Source organism: Coregonus clupeaformis, chromosome 21 (assembly GCF_020615455.1).
Source record: "Coregonus clupeaformis isolate EN_2021a chromosome 21, ASM2061545v1, whole genome shotgun sequence".
NCBI classification, from domain to species: domain Eukaryota; kingdom Metazoa; phylum Chordata; class Actinopteri; order Salmoniformes; family Salmonidae; genus Coregonus; species Coregonus clupeaformis.
In genome coordinates this window covers 42,461,356-42,476,209 of record NC_059212.1, presented here as the reverse complement: position 1 = coordinate 42,476,209, position 14,854 = coordinate 42,461,356, and the positions used below count along the sequence as shown (strand labels likewise).

At 43.2% G+C, this 14,854-nt stretch overlaps 1 pseudogene; it reads right to left on the bottom strand.

Annotated features, from left to right (window-relative positions):
• Window positions 1–274: 274 nt before the first annotated feature.
• On the bottom strand, window positions 275–2,298 carry LOC121534734 (annotated as a pseudogene).
• Window positions 2,299–14,854: the final 12,556 nt, after the last annotated feature.

Genomic DNA, 14,854 nt, shown 5'->3' with positions numbered 1-14,854 from the left:
ATCTACTTCAAAATTCTGAAAACTAAATGATACTTTAATCAAATGATGGTAGATATGCGTTTTAGTACTAAGGTGGATTGTACTCAAGATGCACATTATAAAATAACAGTCGGTTTAGGTCATTTTATTTCAGATAACATTAATTACATGTATAAATAATTATGTTTTGAAGATAAATAAGTTAACACATTTCGCTATGATTGTTGCTTTTTCCAATAGTTTCTCCTTGGGGTCAAGATGACCCCTGTTGGTAATCGATGTAAGGTAAATATGTTGGTAGCTTGAGGGTTCATGGAGATATGGAAGTGCACTTCAGGTGAGGCGTTACTTTCCGACACTAAACCCTCAGCAGCATGCAGGCCAGGGCCATAAGGCCCAGAGAGGAGCACGTTGTGGAGGCTCCCGACGCTGTGCGGCCCTGGGTTGTCACCACCCAGTCGTTGACAGGCTGGATGTTCCTGAAGGTGTTGGTCATTGAGGCAGAGGTGGCGTTGTGGTCAGTGTGCAATGTTGTGCTGAAGAGATCAATCTGAGGGGAGAAGGTTAATTAATTGCAGATTGGATCAAAGACATAAGTGTGATATCAGGCTGACCCAATGGCTTTACCCACTGAGCATAGACGTCAGTTCATCAACATCTAGTTTTAGTTGAGCTGCCAAGTAATGTGAAATCAACTGAACTTTGAGGCAATTGCTCTCCAAGTAAATACATAAATAGATCACAAAAATAACTTTACGGCATGTCATTGCATTTTGGTTAAAAATGTGATGAAAATAAGAAATTCCTAAAACGTGTGTACATACGCCGTGCATATGAATTTTCCTGCACAGCGCGAAATGCCAACTTTTAGTGTACTCAAGGTTTAAAAAGGCTTCTACAGTTTGTAATCTCCACATTAAAATTTCCGACTTGATTTGCCCTAACAATTTTTTTCGCCAACCCTTATAAAAATGTTCCTTTAATTATAATACACATAACAATCCATAATTCCTGTTGCTGCAGGTCTATTTCCTGCTGTGTGAAACTGGCTCAATTTGAGATATGGGATCTGTATGTTCATGACTTCTTTCTGGTGAGTAGAAATGGTGTTCAGTTTATTATGAAATTGTTGCACAAACTCACCAAGTCCTGGCTGACTTTGATAGGGTCCTTGAACACGGTCCAAACCACAACCTCATTGCAATTTGGAGTGGTCAGGGAGCCAAGGTAACGGTAGTATTTGGTACGGTCCACCCCTTCCAGGAGCTCATCCAATGAAATAGCATGAGTAATGTTTACATGCTCATCTTGAGGAAGATAGAGAGATAAAATGTATACTAAAATCATATGCTACTGAAATGGAACAAGAAAATTACTTATTTTGAATTCAAAAGAGAAAAACTAATCCCAAATTGGGGGAAATATTTTGAGAAACTAGTTCTTGATCAAATCAGAGCCAGTCAAATCTCTGCTCTCACCTTTTAGTGTGATGTTGGCCAAGTAGGATGTCAGAGTATTCCAGGCTGCTGGTGAACCAGTCGCATTACCCGGCATGGCCTGTTTGAAAAACAAAGACTTTAGTCATAAAAAACTGCAATAAAACATTTAAATGCCAATCTACTATGGAAAAATTGATAACATTTCTAGGAAGGTTAAGCATCCGCTCACCTCTATGAAGAAGCCAAGAGCAGCCAGTCCCGTGCTGTCTGCAACGGCCGAGGCCGTGTTACCCGTTGCTGCGAAGACTTGGCATTTACTATGTGCAACTGAAAGGTAAAGCACAACAGTTGGTCTAAAAGTTATCTGAATCCATTGGAAAATACAAACGTTGGAATGATACATTTAAGGTAGCCTACAATCTGCCATATTTACAGCTGTTCAAGGGTAATTTCAATTAATGGTATATGCCCACTGATTCTTGAGAAACAGAACTTATAAATGCCTCATGAGCTCAGTACAACAGTCGAACTATTGCACCATCTATGAATTTGAGAGTGGTAACAATTCCCCATCCGTCAGCTTTATAGTAAACCAAGTGGTGGGGCTGCTGTTTGGCTGGACTAAGGCTAAATAAAGACCTTGACATTGATCCATTGCAGTATGTTATATGTGCATCAGTGCATGAGAAGTGTCACCCCAAGGCACATGGCCTACATTCAGATTCTCTACCCCTCTCCCAAAGTGACAACACACTCCCACCTCACAACTTTAAAAAGGAATGGATTAGTGTTTGGAATATGGTGGAAACTCCTCCAGCTATGCTTGCACCAATCCATGAAGGGTGGTGGGGTTGGTGTTGAACCCCTTCCATACCTCCATGGGTAGGGTTCATCCATGAGCGTCCCACCAGACGAGCTACCCGCCCAGAGGTGAATCTCAGGCTGCCATAGGCACTCACACAGGGCCCCCGCCTGTAGACCCCGGACAACCACTGTCAGTCCACTTGACTGAAAGAAAGAGAGGGGAACGAAAAGAGAGGAATTGACCATTTCCCACATTAGGTTTGGTTTGGTTGTTACATTATCCCAAGTGGGGACTTTTGTGTATGGATTGAGAACCAAGCATCCCCATTCTCTCACCAGTTTTGTACTGTGTTCTTGATCTTCTTATTGTGGTTTTTCCGTATTTGTAGTGAAGGCTAACCAGGTTGTGTCACCCACTGCGAAATACAGAGAGCGATGTTGATGGGAGACTGACGGGATCCATTGCATTGTTCACTGAGCACTGGTCCAAGCGTTCATCTTAACATGGAATCAATCATCCATGGGTCACACAAATGTACCATAGTTTTATAAGGGTAATATAATATGCTAATACATCAATTCTATAGTCCATTATACACCGCATCAGCAATCACTTCAAATTATGAATAGAAAATCCGACGAAACCAGGAGGGTAAAACCAATACTTACCCACAACTAGGATCAGGTGGTAACACCACACTGTTAAAATTGAAGAAGGAAAAGTTATGCAGAGTCACAAAATGGATAGAAGAGTCACAGGCCAACAAAAATAATAAAATAATCACTTACAACCACCTGCAGCACCGCAGGCGAGTGGGGATAAAGAGTGTCGCAACGTATAACCACAATGCTTCGATTCATCTGAAAGCGTAGATAAAGGCTAATATGAATGGAGAGTCTCACTGAGACCACCGACGCCGATTACATCACTGCACATAGAAAGTGGTTCAAACTCTGGTCAGTCCGTCTGGTTGATTTTTTACCCAAACATAGACGCGATATTTCATAAGCTTGGAACACTACAGTACTCTACTATGCTCTAACTATACTGTACGTACTGTACCGCGAAACATGGACATCTACATTGGTCTGGATTTGGCCCAGACTGACAAAATTTGGTTAGATTTGGGGCGGAGCACAATAAATCACACCCAGTGTGCTTTGAAACTGTTCATTATTTACATTTTGGTCATTTAGAACACACACTTATTCAAAGTGACTTACAGTCGGTGCATCTCAACTAAGATAGATAAACAAACCACACAAGCATCACACTACCGAAGTTGGCGTTTGCCTAGTGTCCTGGGCACAGATGTAGGATCTTAATTTGACCTAAATAGGATTTTTACGCACTCAACTAAACACACATATGTAGTATGGGCAATCTGTCAGTCGATGACACAAGTCTTTGACATGGAATGCAACCATTGCTTGACGCATGCAACATCTAGACCAGGGATAAAGGACTACAAAATGTCTGACGGGAAAGGCTGGCAATAAAACTCCACCTTCACCTGTTGTTGGATATCTGCACGAGAGCCCTCCAGAAAACTGAATCTTTCAGTTTACTTGTAGCATCCAAGAAGCAAACGGAGTAAATATACGTGCATTTTTGTTTGACTGTTTTCACTGATGCAAATGGTTGCTTCGAGCTGCCCCACTGAATGCATTTGAAAACGATATGCGAGCTCCAGAGAGCAACAATGTTCTTTTCTTTATTTGGCTCCATTTACTATCTCTTTTATTTTAAGTGAATGAATTCCGAGTTAATTATTTCCGGCTTTGGAGGTAGAATAACTTATGTAAAGTGTTGAAACTATAGGGATGAATTCTGATTGTTAACTGTTACCGAGAATGTTGTAGAAGTGTTATGTTGGTTCTTCAGAACTTTGCATGGATGGCCACTGCCAGTTCTGATGCTTTTGATAAGGGCAAGTGACAGATGGGAGCAATTACAACTATTCCATAGCCACTGCAATCGCATTTTTAATTCCATACTGAAATCCTATTTAAAATTGGAAATGTAGCTTTGAACATGCACATACTGCTTTCGCTCATTGACAAGATTATAAGTGTATTATGTATGGCTGGAATTTGGCCATAGAAACAATTACCAAAAATAATATGTATTTTCAACATCCAGAAAAGTATTTTAAACGCCCATAAACAATGTATGCTCTGAGACCAATCAAACCTCACACTCCTGCAATTCATATCTTGGTAAATTAATGGGCAAAGCATGAAAACAAGAAAATAAATAGTCACTGGCTTCCCATCACATGATTTGTCATAAAATGCAGAGAAACAGTCTTTCTTAGCCCAGCCTAGTCAATGAGATGGGTGCTACGTAATACATGTCACAGTATCTCAAAGCAGGCCATATTGTGCCATATGTCCCTTTGTATCAATGCCAGAATCCCCACCGAAGCCGCGACCTGTCTTCACCTCTCCGTCTAGCCACTAGCCTCATCCCCACTCTATTTATTCAGTGGTACACACCTCATCTAGAAATAATAAACACACCTCCTTTTTCACCCAGCCAGATGGTTGCAAGCTGTGGGTTCGAGGTTGTGTAATACTGTAAAAAGAACGCCCATTTGGCAAGTGTAGAAATGTTAGGATGAGTTTTAAGCAGGAACGTATAGCAGTTGGTACCTGTGTGGCAAATGACAGTAATGAAAGACTAACTGGGACCTTAAAAAGTGAAAGTGAGGCTAACAGAGGACCACATAGCCCCAGGCTTACTGAGTTTGCTACCAATGATGACGTAAACTTAGGCCAGAGCACGACGTCAATAAAGAACAAGCCAATTTAATGTCAGTTATGATTAATTAAATTCACTGTTTTTGCTATTACATTGGCTACAGTGACTGCTCGTGTTGCAGCCGAGCTGATGCAACCCAAGCATGGTACAGTGAGGGAAAGCCGTGACACACTGGTCTGGACAGGAGTTCGTTGTTACAAAGGTGCAGTATATGCACAGAATTTGCAGCTTCAGCTTTGGATTGGTTCCTCAACAACAACAAAAAAAGACCTTTCTCGCTGTTTGGATTTGGAAATCCAACAGCTGTATTGGAAGGGGCAGAAATGGGGGATGTGTGGCTGTCCATGTGGGTGTTTGAGTGAAGTCAGTGGCACCTGTTGGGTTCAGCCAGACTGCCAGCGTCGGCCCTCTACTTCTCAAATATTCAGATATCTCTTGGAATGTACATGGACAGTCAAGAACGCGACAAATGGATTGAGATTAGGAGTGAGATAAGGGTTTTGGGAAATAACAAGGTGTTGCTGAGAGGGGGGGGAGAGAGAGACACAGAAAGGCAGTAATGATGGTTCAATGCATTTTAAACTTTGTGGACATCACTGTCTTGTGACTTCCCGCCACCACCCCTCTTCTCTGACGTTGGATTTTCAGTGTCTAACTTGTGAAGATACTAACATTCCACGGCATAGATTGTCAGGGTATAGGAAGCATTTTCTGCATATGTATCTTTTTTCAACACAAAACCCACCACTGGTGCGCAAAAGTAGGCCAAAGAGCTTTTCATGGCATCTGGATCATATCACTCGGTTCCAATCCAAGTGCCAATGACGCTTAGCAAACTCCAGCGTTGATGACATGAATAATAGAGCTCTTATGCCGCACTATCAGTGGTGGGTTTTAGCGCCAAAAGAAATATGCATAAGCCGAAAAGAACACCTGCATATCTACCGAAGAAATATGCTAGTGGATCTTTGCGTTATAAGGGCTATATTTTGCTTTATTGGTCCTGGGGTCCTTGTAAGGGCCAAGGCATCGCCCGAACCTTACCCAGCACCAGTACCTGGTTCATAGACTAAGGGACGTAATAAGTAAAAGAGTAATTCCAGGATACCCAAATTAGTGTTATATGTAACGCTTTGTAAGGAAACAATGAGACAGATGTATTAAGAAAAAACTAAGTAGGGTGGTTGGTCGGGGTGGATGTGGTAGGGCACACAACGCGAACACCGAGCAACCCAAAGGTGCGTAGTTTGAATCTAATCACGGACAAAATGATCATTTTACCTAATTCGCAACTCTTCAGCTACTTGCTACTTTGCAACTACTTAGGCATGTTAGCTAACCTTCCCTCAATCCTAACGCTAAGCACCCTTTAGCTAACCCCCTCCCAACCCTAACCTTAACTCTGATTAGTTAACCCTAACCTTAACCCTAGTTAGCTAATCGCTATCCAGCTAGCAGCAACGTTAGCCACCTAGCTAGAATTGCGAATACATCATACATTTAGCAAATTTGTAATATCACCACTTCATTATAAGAATGTGAAACGTCTGGAATAATAGTAGATATAATTATTTATTTAAGCTTTTTATTTCTTAATCACATTCCCAGTGTGGTCAGACGTTTACATACACTCACATTAGTATTTGGTAGCATTGCCTTTAAATTGTTTAACTTGGTCAAAACGCGACGGGTAGCCTCTGCAAGCTTCCCACAATAAGTTGGGTGGATTTTGGCCCATTCCTCCTGACAGAGCTGGTGTAACTGGAGCTGAGGCTTGTAGGCCTCATGCTACGCACACGCCTTTTTCAGTTCTGCACACACATTTTCTATAGGGATTAGAGGTCAGGGCTTTGTGATGGACACTCTAATACCTTGACTTTGTCGCCCTTAAGCCATTTTTTCCATCAACTTTGAAGTAAGCTTGGGGTCATTGTCCATTTGGAAGATCCATTTGCGACACAAGCTTTTAACTTCCTGACTGATGTCTTAGATGTTGCTTCAATATCACAGTGGGGAGAATAAGTATTTTGTTACACTGCCGATTTTGGCAGTTCCTACTTACAAAGTGCAGGTATGAGGTCTGTACTTTTTATCATAGGTACACTCAACTGTGAGAGACGGAATCTAAAACAGAAAATCCAGAAATCACACTTGTATGATTTTTTTAAGTAATTCATATAGCATTTTATTGTATGACATAAGTATTTGATCACCTACCAACCAGTAAGAATTTCTGGCTCACAGACCTTTAGTGTTTTTTCTTAAGCCAGCCCTCCCTGTTCTCCACTCATTATCTGTATTAACTGCACCTGTTTGAAACTCGCTACCTGTGTAAAAAGACAACCTGTCCACACACTCAATCAAACAGACTCCAACCTCTCCCACAATGGCCAAGCACCTAGAGAGCTGCGAGCGACATCAGGATACACACTGTGAGACCTGCACAAGGGGCTGGGAAGTCTACAGGGCACAATAGACAAGCAGCTTGAGGGAGAAGGCAACAACTCAGCTGGCACAATTATTAGAAAATGGAAGAAGTTCAAGATGACGGTCAATCACCCTCGGCCTGGGGCTCCACTGCAAGATCTCACCTCAGAACAACAGGGCAGGACCTGGTCAATGACCTAAAGAGAGCTGGGACCACAGTCTCAGAAGAAAACCATTAGTAACACACTATGCCGTCATGGATTAAAATCCTCAGCGCACAAAGGTCCCCCTGCTCAAGCCAGCGCATGTCCAGGCCCGTCTGAAGTTTGCCAATGACAATCTGGATGATCCAGGAGGAGGAATGGGGAGAAGGTCATGTGGTCTGATGAGACAGAAATAGAGCTTTTGGTCTAAACTCCACTACGCCTGTTTGGTGGAAGAAGAAGGATGAGTACAACCCCAAGAACACCATCCCAACCGTGAAGCATGGAGGTGGAAACATCATTCTTTGGGGATGCTTTTCTGCAAAGGGGACAGGACGACTGCACACCGTATTGAGGGGAGGATGGATGGGGCCAAGTATCGCGAGATCTTGGCCAACAACCTCCTTCCTTCAGTAAGAGCATAGAAGATGGGTCGTGGCTGGGTCTTCCAGCATGACAACGACCCGAAACACACAGCCAGGGCAACTAAGGAGTGGCTCCGTAAGAAGCATTTCAAGGTCCTGGAGTGGCCTAGCCAGTCTCCAGACCTGAACCCAATAGAAAATCTTTGGAGGGAGATGAAAGTCCGTATTGCCCAGCGACAGCCCCAAAACCTGAAGGATCTGGAGAAGGTGTGTATGGAGTGGGCCAAAATCCCTGCTGCAGTGTGTGCAAACCTGGTCAAGACCTAAAGGAAACGATGATCTCTGTAATTGCAAACAAAGGTTTCTGTACAAATATTAAGTTCTGCTTTTCTGATGTATCAAATACTTATGTGATTTGGCAATAAAATGCAAATTTATTACTTAAAATCTACAATGTGATTTTCTGGATCTTTGTTTTAGATTCCGTCTCTCACAGTTGAAGTGTACCTATGATAAACATTACAGACCTCTACACCTGCTTTGTAAGTAGGAAAACCTGCAAAATAGCAGTGTATCAAATCTTGTTCTTTGACATTTTCCTTTCTCATGATGCCATCTATTTTGTGAAGTGCAACAGTCCCTCCTGCAGCAAAGCACCCCCACAGCATGATGCTGCCACCCCTGCTTTAGGGTTGGGATTCTTCGCCTTTGCAAGCAACCCCTTTTTTCCTCCAAAACATAATGATGGTCATTAGCCAAAACAGTTCTATTTTGTTTCATCAGACCAGAGGACATTTCTCCAAAAAGTACTGATCTTTGTCCCAATCTGCAGTTGCAAAACCGTAGTCGCTTTTTTATGGCAGTTTTGAGCAGTGGCTTCTTCCTGCTGAGCGTACCTTTCAGGTTATGTCGATAGATGTCACGCCTGACTCAGGGATTCGATATGTTGAGTCAGGGTGTGTATATTCTTCCTGTTATGTATTTCTGTGGGATCTAGTATGTATAGTTCTATGTTGGCGGGTGGTTCTAATCGAGCAGCTGTCGTTCGTTGTCTCTGATTGGGGACCATACTTAGAAACAGCTATTAGCACTATAGAGTTGCGGGGGATCTTGTTCCTTGTAAGGTATGTTGTGTGCTACCTTGGACTTCACGTTTCGCTTTTTTGTTTTGTCAGTGTTTATTGGTTTAATAAACATGTACGTATATCACGCTGCACCTTGGTCTGTCCCGTCATTAAACGAACGTGACAATATAGGACTCTTTCTACTGTGGATATAGATACTTTTGTACCTGTTTCCTCCAGCATCTTCAAAAGGTCCTTTGCTGTTGTTCTGGGATTGATTTGTACTTTTCGCACACCAAAGTACATTCATCTCTAGGAGACAGAACGCGTCTCCTTCCTGAGCGGTATGATGGCTGCGTGGTCCCATAGTGTTTATACTTAACTACTATTGTTTGTACAGATGAACGTGGTACCTTCAGGCATTTGGAAATTGCTCCCAAGAATGAACCAGACTTGTAGAGGTCTACAATTTTTCTTCTGAGGTCTTGGCTGATTTCTTTTGATTTTCCCATGATGTCAGCAAAGAGGCACTGAGTCTGAAGGTAGGCCTTGAAATACATCCACAGGTACACCTCCAATTGACTCAAATGATGTCAATTAGCCTATCAGAAGCTTCTAAAGCCATGACATCATTTTCTGTAATTTTCCAAGCTGTTTAAAGGCACAGTCAACTTAGTGTATGTAAACTTCTGACCCACTGGAATTGTGATACAGTGAATTATAAGTTAACAATTGTTGGAAAAAGTACTTGTCATGCACAAAGTAGATGTCCCAACCGACTTGCCAAGACTATAGTTTGTTAACAAGAAATGTGGGGAGTGGTTGAAAAATGAGTTTTAATGACTCCAACCTAAGTGTATGTAAACTTCTGACTTCAACTGTATGTAAACTTCCGACTTCACCTGTCTATATGGCAGCAGCCTCTAAGGTGCAGGGTTACGTAACCGGGTGGAAGCCGCCTAGTGATGGCTATTTAACAGTCTGATGATCTTGAGATAGAAGCTGATTTTCAGTCTCTCGGTCCCAGCTTTGATGCACCTCTACTGACCTCGCCTTCTGGATGATAGCAGGGTGAACAGGCAGTAGCTCGGGTGGTTGTTGTCCTTGATTATCGTTTTGGCCTTCCTGTGACATCAGATGCTGTAGGTGTCCTGGAGGGCAGGTAGTTTTCCCCCGGTGATGCGTTGGGGAGACCGCTCCACCCTCTGGAGAGCCCTGCGGTTGTGGGCGGTGCAGTTGCCGTACCAGGCGGTGATACAGCCCAACAGGATGCTCTCAATTGTGCATCTGTAAAAGTTTCTGAGGGTTTTAGGTGCCAAGCGTTGTTGCGCCTTCTTCACCACACTGTCTGTGTGGGTGGACCATTTCAGATCATCAGTGATGTGTACGCAGAGGAACTTGAAGATTTCCACCTTCTCCACTGCGGTCCTGTCGATGTGGATAGGGGCGTGGTCCCTCTGCTGTTTCCTGGTCCACGATCAGCTCCTTTATTTTGTTGACGTTGGGTGGGAGGTTATTTACCTGGCACCACACTCCCAGGGCCCTCACCTCCTCCCTGTAGGCTGTCTCATCATTGTTGGTAATCAGGCCTACTATTGTTGTGTCGTCTGCAAATTTGATGATTGAGTTGGAGGCGTGCATGGCCACGCAGTCATGGGTGAACAGGGGGCTGGGAATGCACCCTTGTGGGGCCCCTTTGTTGAGGATCAGTGAAGTGGAGGTGTTGTTTTCTACCTTCACCACCTGGGGGGCGGCCCGTCAGGAAGTCCAGGACCCAGTTGCACAGGGTGGGGTTCAGACCCAGGCCCGAGCTTAATGATGAGCTTGGAGGGTACTATGGTGTTGAATGCTGAGCTATAGTCAATTAACAACATTCTTACATAGGTATTCCTCTTGTCCAGATGGGATAGGTCAGTGTGCAGTGCGATGGCGATTGCATCGTCTGTGGATCTATTGGGGCGGTAAGCAAATTGAAGTGGGTCTAGTGTGTCAGGTAAGGTAGAGGTGATATGATCCTTAACTAGCCTCTCAAAGCACTTCATGATGACAGAAGTGAGTGCTACGGGGCGTTAGTAATTCAGTTACCTTTGCTTTCTTGGGAACAGGAACAATGGTGGACATCTTGAAGCAAGTGGGGACAGCAGACTGGGATAGGGAGAGATTGAATATGTCCGTAAACACTCCCGCCAGCTGGTCTGCGCATGCTCTGAGGACGCGGCTAGGGATGCCGTTTGGGCCGGCAGCCTTGAGAGGGTTAACACGCTTAAATGTCTTACTAACGTCAGACACGGAGAAGGAGAGCCCACAGTCCTTGGTAGCGGGCCGCGTTGGTGGCACTGTGTTATCCTCAAAGTGGGCAAAGAAGGTGTTTAGCTTGTCCGGAATCAAGACGTCGGTGTCCGAGATGTGGCTGGTTTTCCCATTGTAGTCCGTGATTGTCTGTAGAACCTGCCACATACGTCTTGTGTCTGAGCCGTTGAATTGCGACTCCACTTTGTCTCTATACTGACGTTTTGCCTGTTTGATTGCCTTTAATAGTCACAGTGGGTACAACATCTCCTATACACTTCCTGATGATCTCAGTCACCATATCCGTGTATTTGTCGATGTTATTCTCAGAGGCTACCCGGAACATAGCCCAGTCCGCGTGATCAAAACAATCTTGAAGCATGGATTCCGATTGGTCAGATCAGCATTGAATAGTCCTTAGCACGGGTACTTCTTATTTTAGTTTCTGCCTATAGGAAGGGAGGAGCAAAATGGAGTCGTGATCAGATTATCTGCAGGGAGGGCGGGGGAGGCCCTTGTAGGCATTTCGAAAAAAGCTGAGTAGCAGTGGTCTAATGTGTTCTCAGAGCGAGTGCTACAGTCAATGTGTTAGTAGAACTTCAGTAGCGTTTTCCTCAAATTTGCTTTGTTAAAATCCCCAGCTACAATAAATGTGTCCTCAGGATATGTGGTTTCCAGTTTAGTGTAGTGTAGTTCTTTGAGGGCCATCGTGGTATCGGCTTGAGGGGGATATACACGGCTGTGACTATAGCCGAAGAGAATTCTCTTGGGAGGTAATACGGTCGGCATTTGATTGGGAGGTATTCTAGGTCGGGTGAACAAAAGGACTTGAGTTTCTGTATGTTATCACAATCACACCATGAGTAGTTAATCATGAAACAAACACCCCCGCCTTTCTTCTTCCCAGAGAGTTCCTTATTCCTGTCTGTGCGATGTACTGAGAACCCAGCTCCCAAGAGAGCCATGTTTCCGTGAAACAGAGTATGCTACAATCCCTGATGTCTCTCAGGAAGGAGATTCTCTCCCTGAGCTCGTCTACTTTATTATCCAGAGACTGAACATTAGTGAGTGATATACTCGGAAGCGGTGGATGGTGTGTGCGCCTCCTGAGTCGGACTAGAAGTCCACTCCGGATACCTCTTCTCCGCCGGTGGTGTTTTGGATCAGCCTCTGGAATCAGTTAAATTGCCCTGGGGGGTACGAACAAAGGATCCAATTCGGGAAAGTCGTATTCCTGTCGTAATGCTGGTGAGTTACCAGCGCTCTGATATCCAAAAGTTATTTACGGCTGTATGTAATAACACAAAAAAATTCTGGCCTAATAATGTAAGAAATAACACACCAAAAAAAAAATACTGCAAAGTTGCTTAGGAGCTAGAAGCAGAGCTGCCCTATCTGTCGGCGCCATCTTGCAACATTTAACATTGTTTGTTAAATACTATGTTTCACATTACTTTATAAAAATACTAAATCTCATAGTCATACTCAGTACTTATAGTGATTAACTCTTTATTTTAATTAAGAAGAAATGTCTTTAGAGAAAACTGAGACTGTCCAGTGACGCCTAATTGCCTTATTATTGTGCCGACCCTCTGAGCTGGCTTGGCTATTTCGCGTTCACATTGTCCTTTCCAGCATGGTTCCTGCAACTATGGCGGATGCGTAACCATGCCAGTGCAGCACAGTTTGGCTCAGCTCTGCGAGGCATGGATCAGTAGTGAGAAAATGTACAAATGTGAAGTAAAAGTGAGTCCACATGCAGCGATTCGGCCAAAATCCGTCAATGCATTTCTTCAGAATGCCTGCTTTCAAACTGCAGTTCAAACAATAACCCACCACTGTTTGGTAAACAGCTGAGGGATGGGGCTGAAGAAATGTAACCACTCTCAAATGTATAGGCAAATCTATGCATGCAAGGACTTACCATCCATGAGATCAAAGTTATAGTTTTAACCATGTTTTGAGGCTAGACAGTGTTTGATTACAGTTACATTGTTTACAAACATTGGAGTATAACAAGCTTATATTTTGGGTTCTGATGGGCTATGACAGTTAAACTAAGTGCATGCGGCATTTACAAGTTATATTCTTCAAGAATCAATGGGTATACACAGTATCATTAATCAGAAAGTCCAAAACATTTATGTACACTCTTAGAAAAAAAGGTTTTTATCTAGAACCTAAACGGGTTCTTCGGCTGTCCCCATAGGAGAACCTTTTGAAGAACCCTTTTTTGTTCAAGTTAGAACACTATTGGGTTCCATGTTGAACCCGTTCCCCAGAGAGTTCGACAGGGAACCCAAAAGAGTTCCACCTGGAACCAAAAAGGGTTATCCTATGGGGACAGCCAAAGAACCCTTTTGGAACCCTTTTTTCTAAGAGTGTATCAATCGCAGATTGCCCCTTTAATTTCACAATAGATTATAAATACTAAACAAATACATTAATGATCACAGATAGAATGAGAGTATGAAAAATGTATGCACTCACTCTGGATAAGAGCGTCTGCTAAATTACTAAAATGAAAAAAAATGAAAAAAGAGCGAGAGATATCGAGGTAGAGACAGAGATATGGGCAGCTGCAGGGTTAATTGTGAATAGTAGCTCCCATAAATACCAGTTTCCATAACACCTCAGTGTAGCATGCCAGCATCCCTCTAGAATATTATCCATGATTACCTGCCTCATTTGGTTACTGGGTTTGAAAGATCACAGAAGCCAGAGATGATTGAGCCCTTTTATAAGTAAAAATATTCTGCAACATTCTTAGGCGTCGTTGTTACTCAAGGTAGTCCATTTTGTGCAGGCCATTGCAGAAACCTTTGCCTATTATGTGAGAACTAGCTGGCCTTTAATAGGAAGAGGTAGAGGAGGAAGAAGGTTAATGAAAAAGACAGACGCAGGTCAACGTTTATTGTCATGAATCTTGCCCTGGAGGCAGAACTGAGCGAATTCCGCTTGATGGGCCAGCTGCAAAGTCAAAATTAGCTATATTGTAAAAATTCATGAAAACAAACATTTGCTTTTTGGTCTTCATTTAATATTAGGGTTAGGCATTAGGGTTAGCAGTGTGGTTAGGGTTAAGATTACGTACTGGGTACAGACGTCAATTCAACGTCTATTCCACATTGGTTCCACAACGTTGATTCAACCAGTGTGTGCTCAGTGAGTAGGGTTAAGTTTAAAATCAGATTTTATTAACTTTGTGGCTGTGCTAGCTAGTGACCACTCTGCAGAGCTGCCTCTAGAACAAGAATCATGATGAAAAACGCTAACCTGTGAACAAGACAGGGTGAGACAGACGTACAGAGAATTTCTAAATGATATGATCGGTTTAAGCACATTCAATGTGAAGTTATGCAGAAGAGAAGGCAGAAGGATGATGTACACTGCAGTTAGTTGTGTAAGATACCTCCACCTTGATGCGTTTTTCAGAGCACCTGATGCACACATGCGGAACAGCCCACAGGGCACAAACTGGTTGAATCAACGTTGTTTGAACATGATTTGTCAACGTATT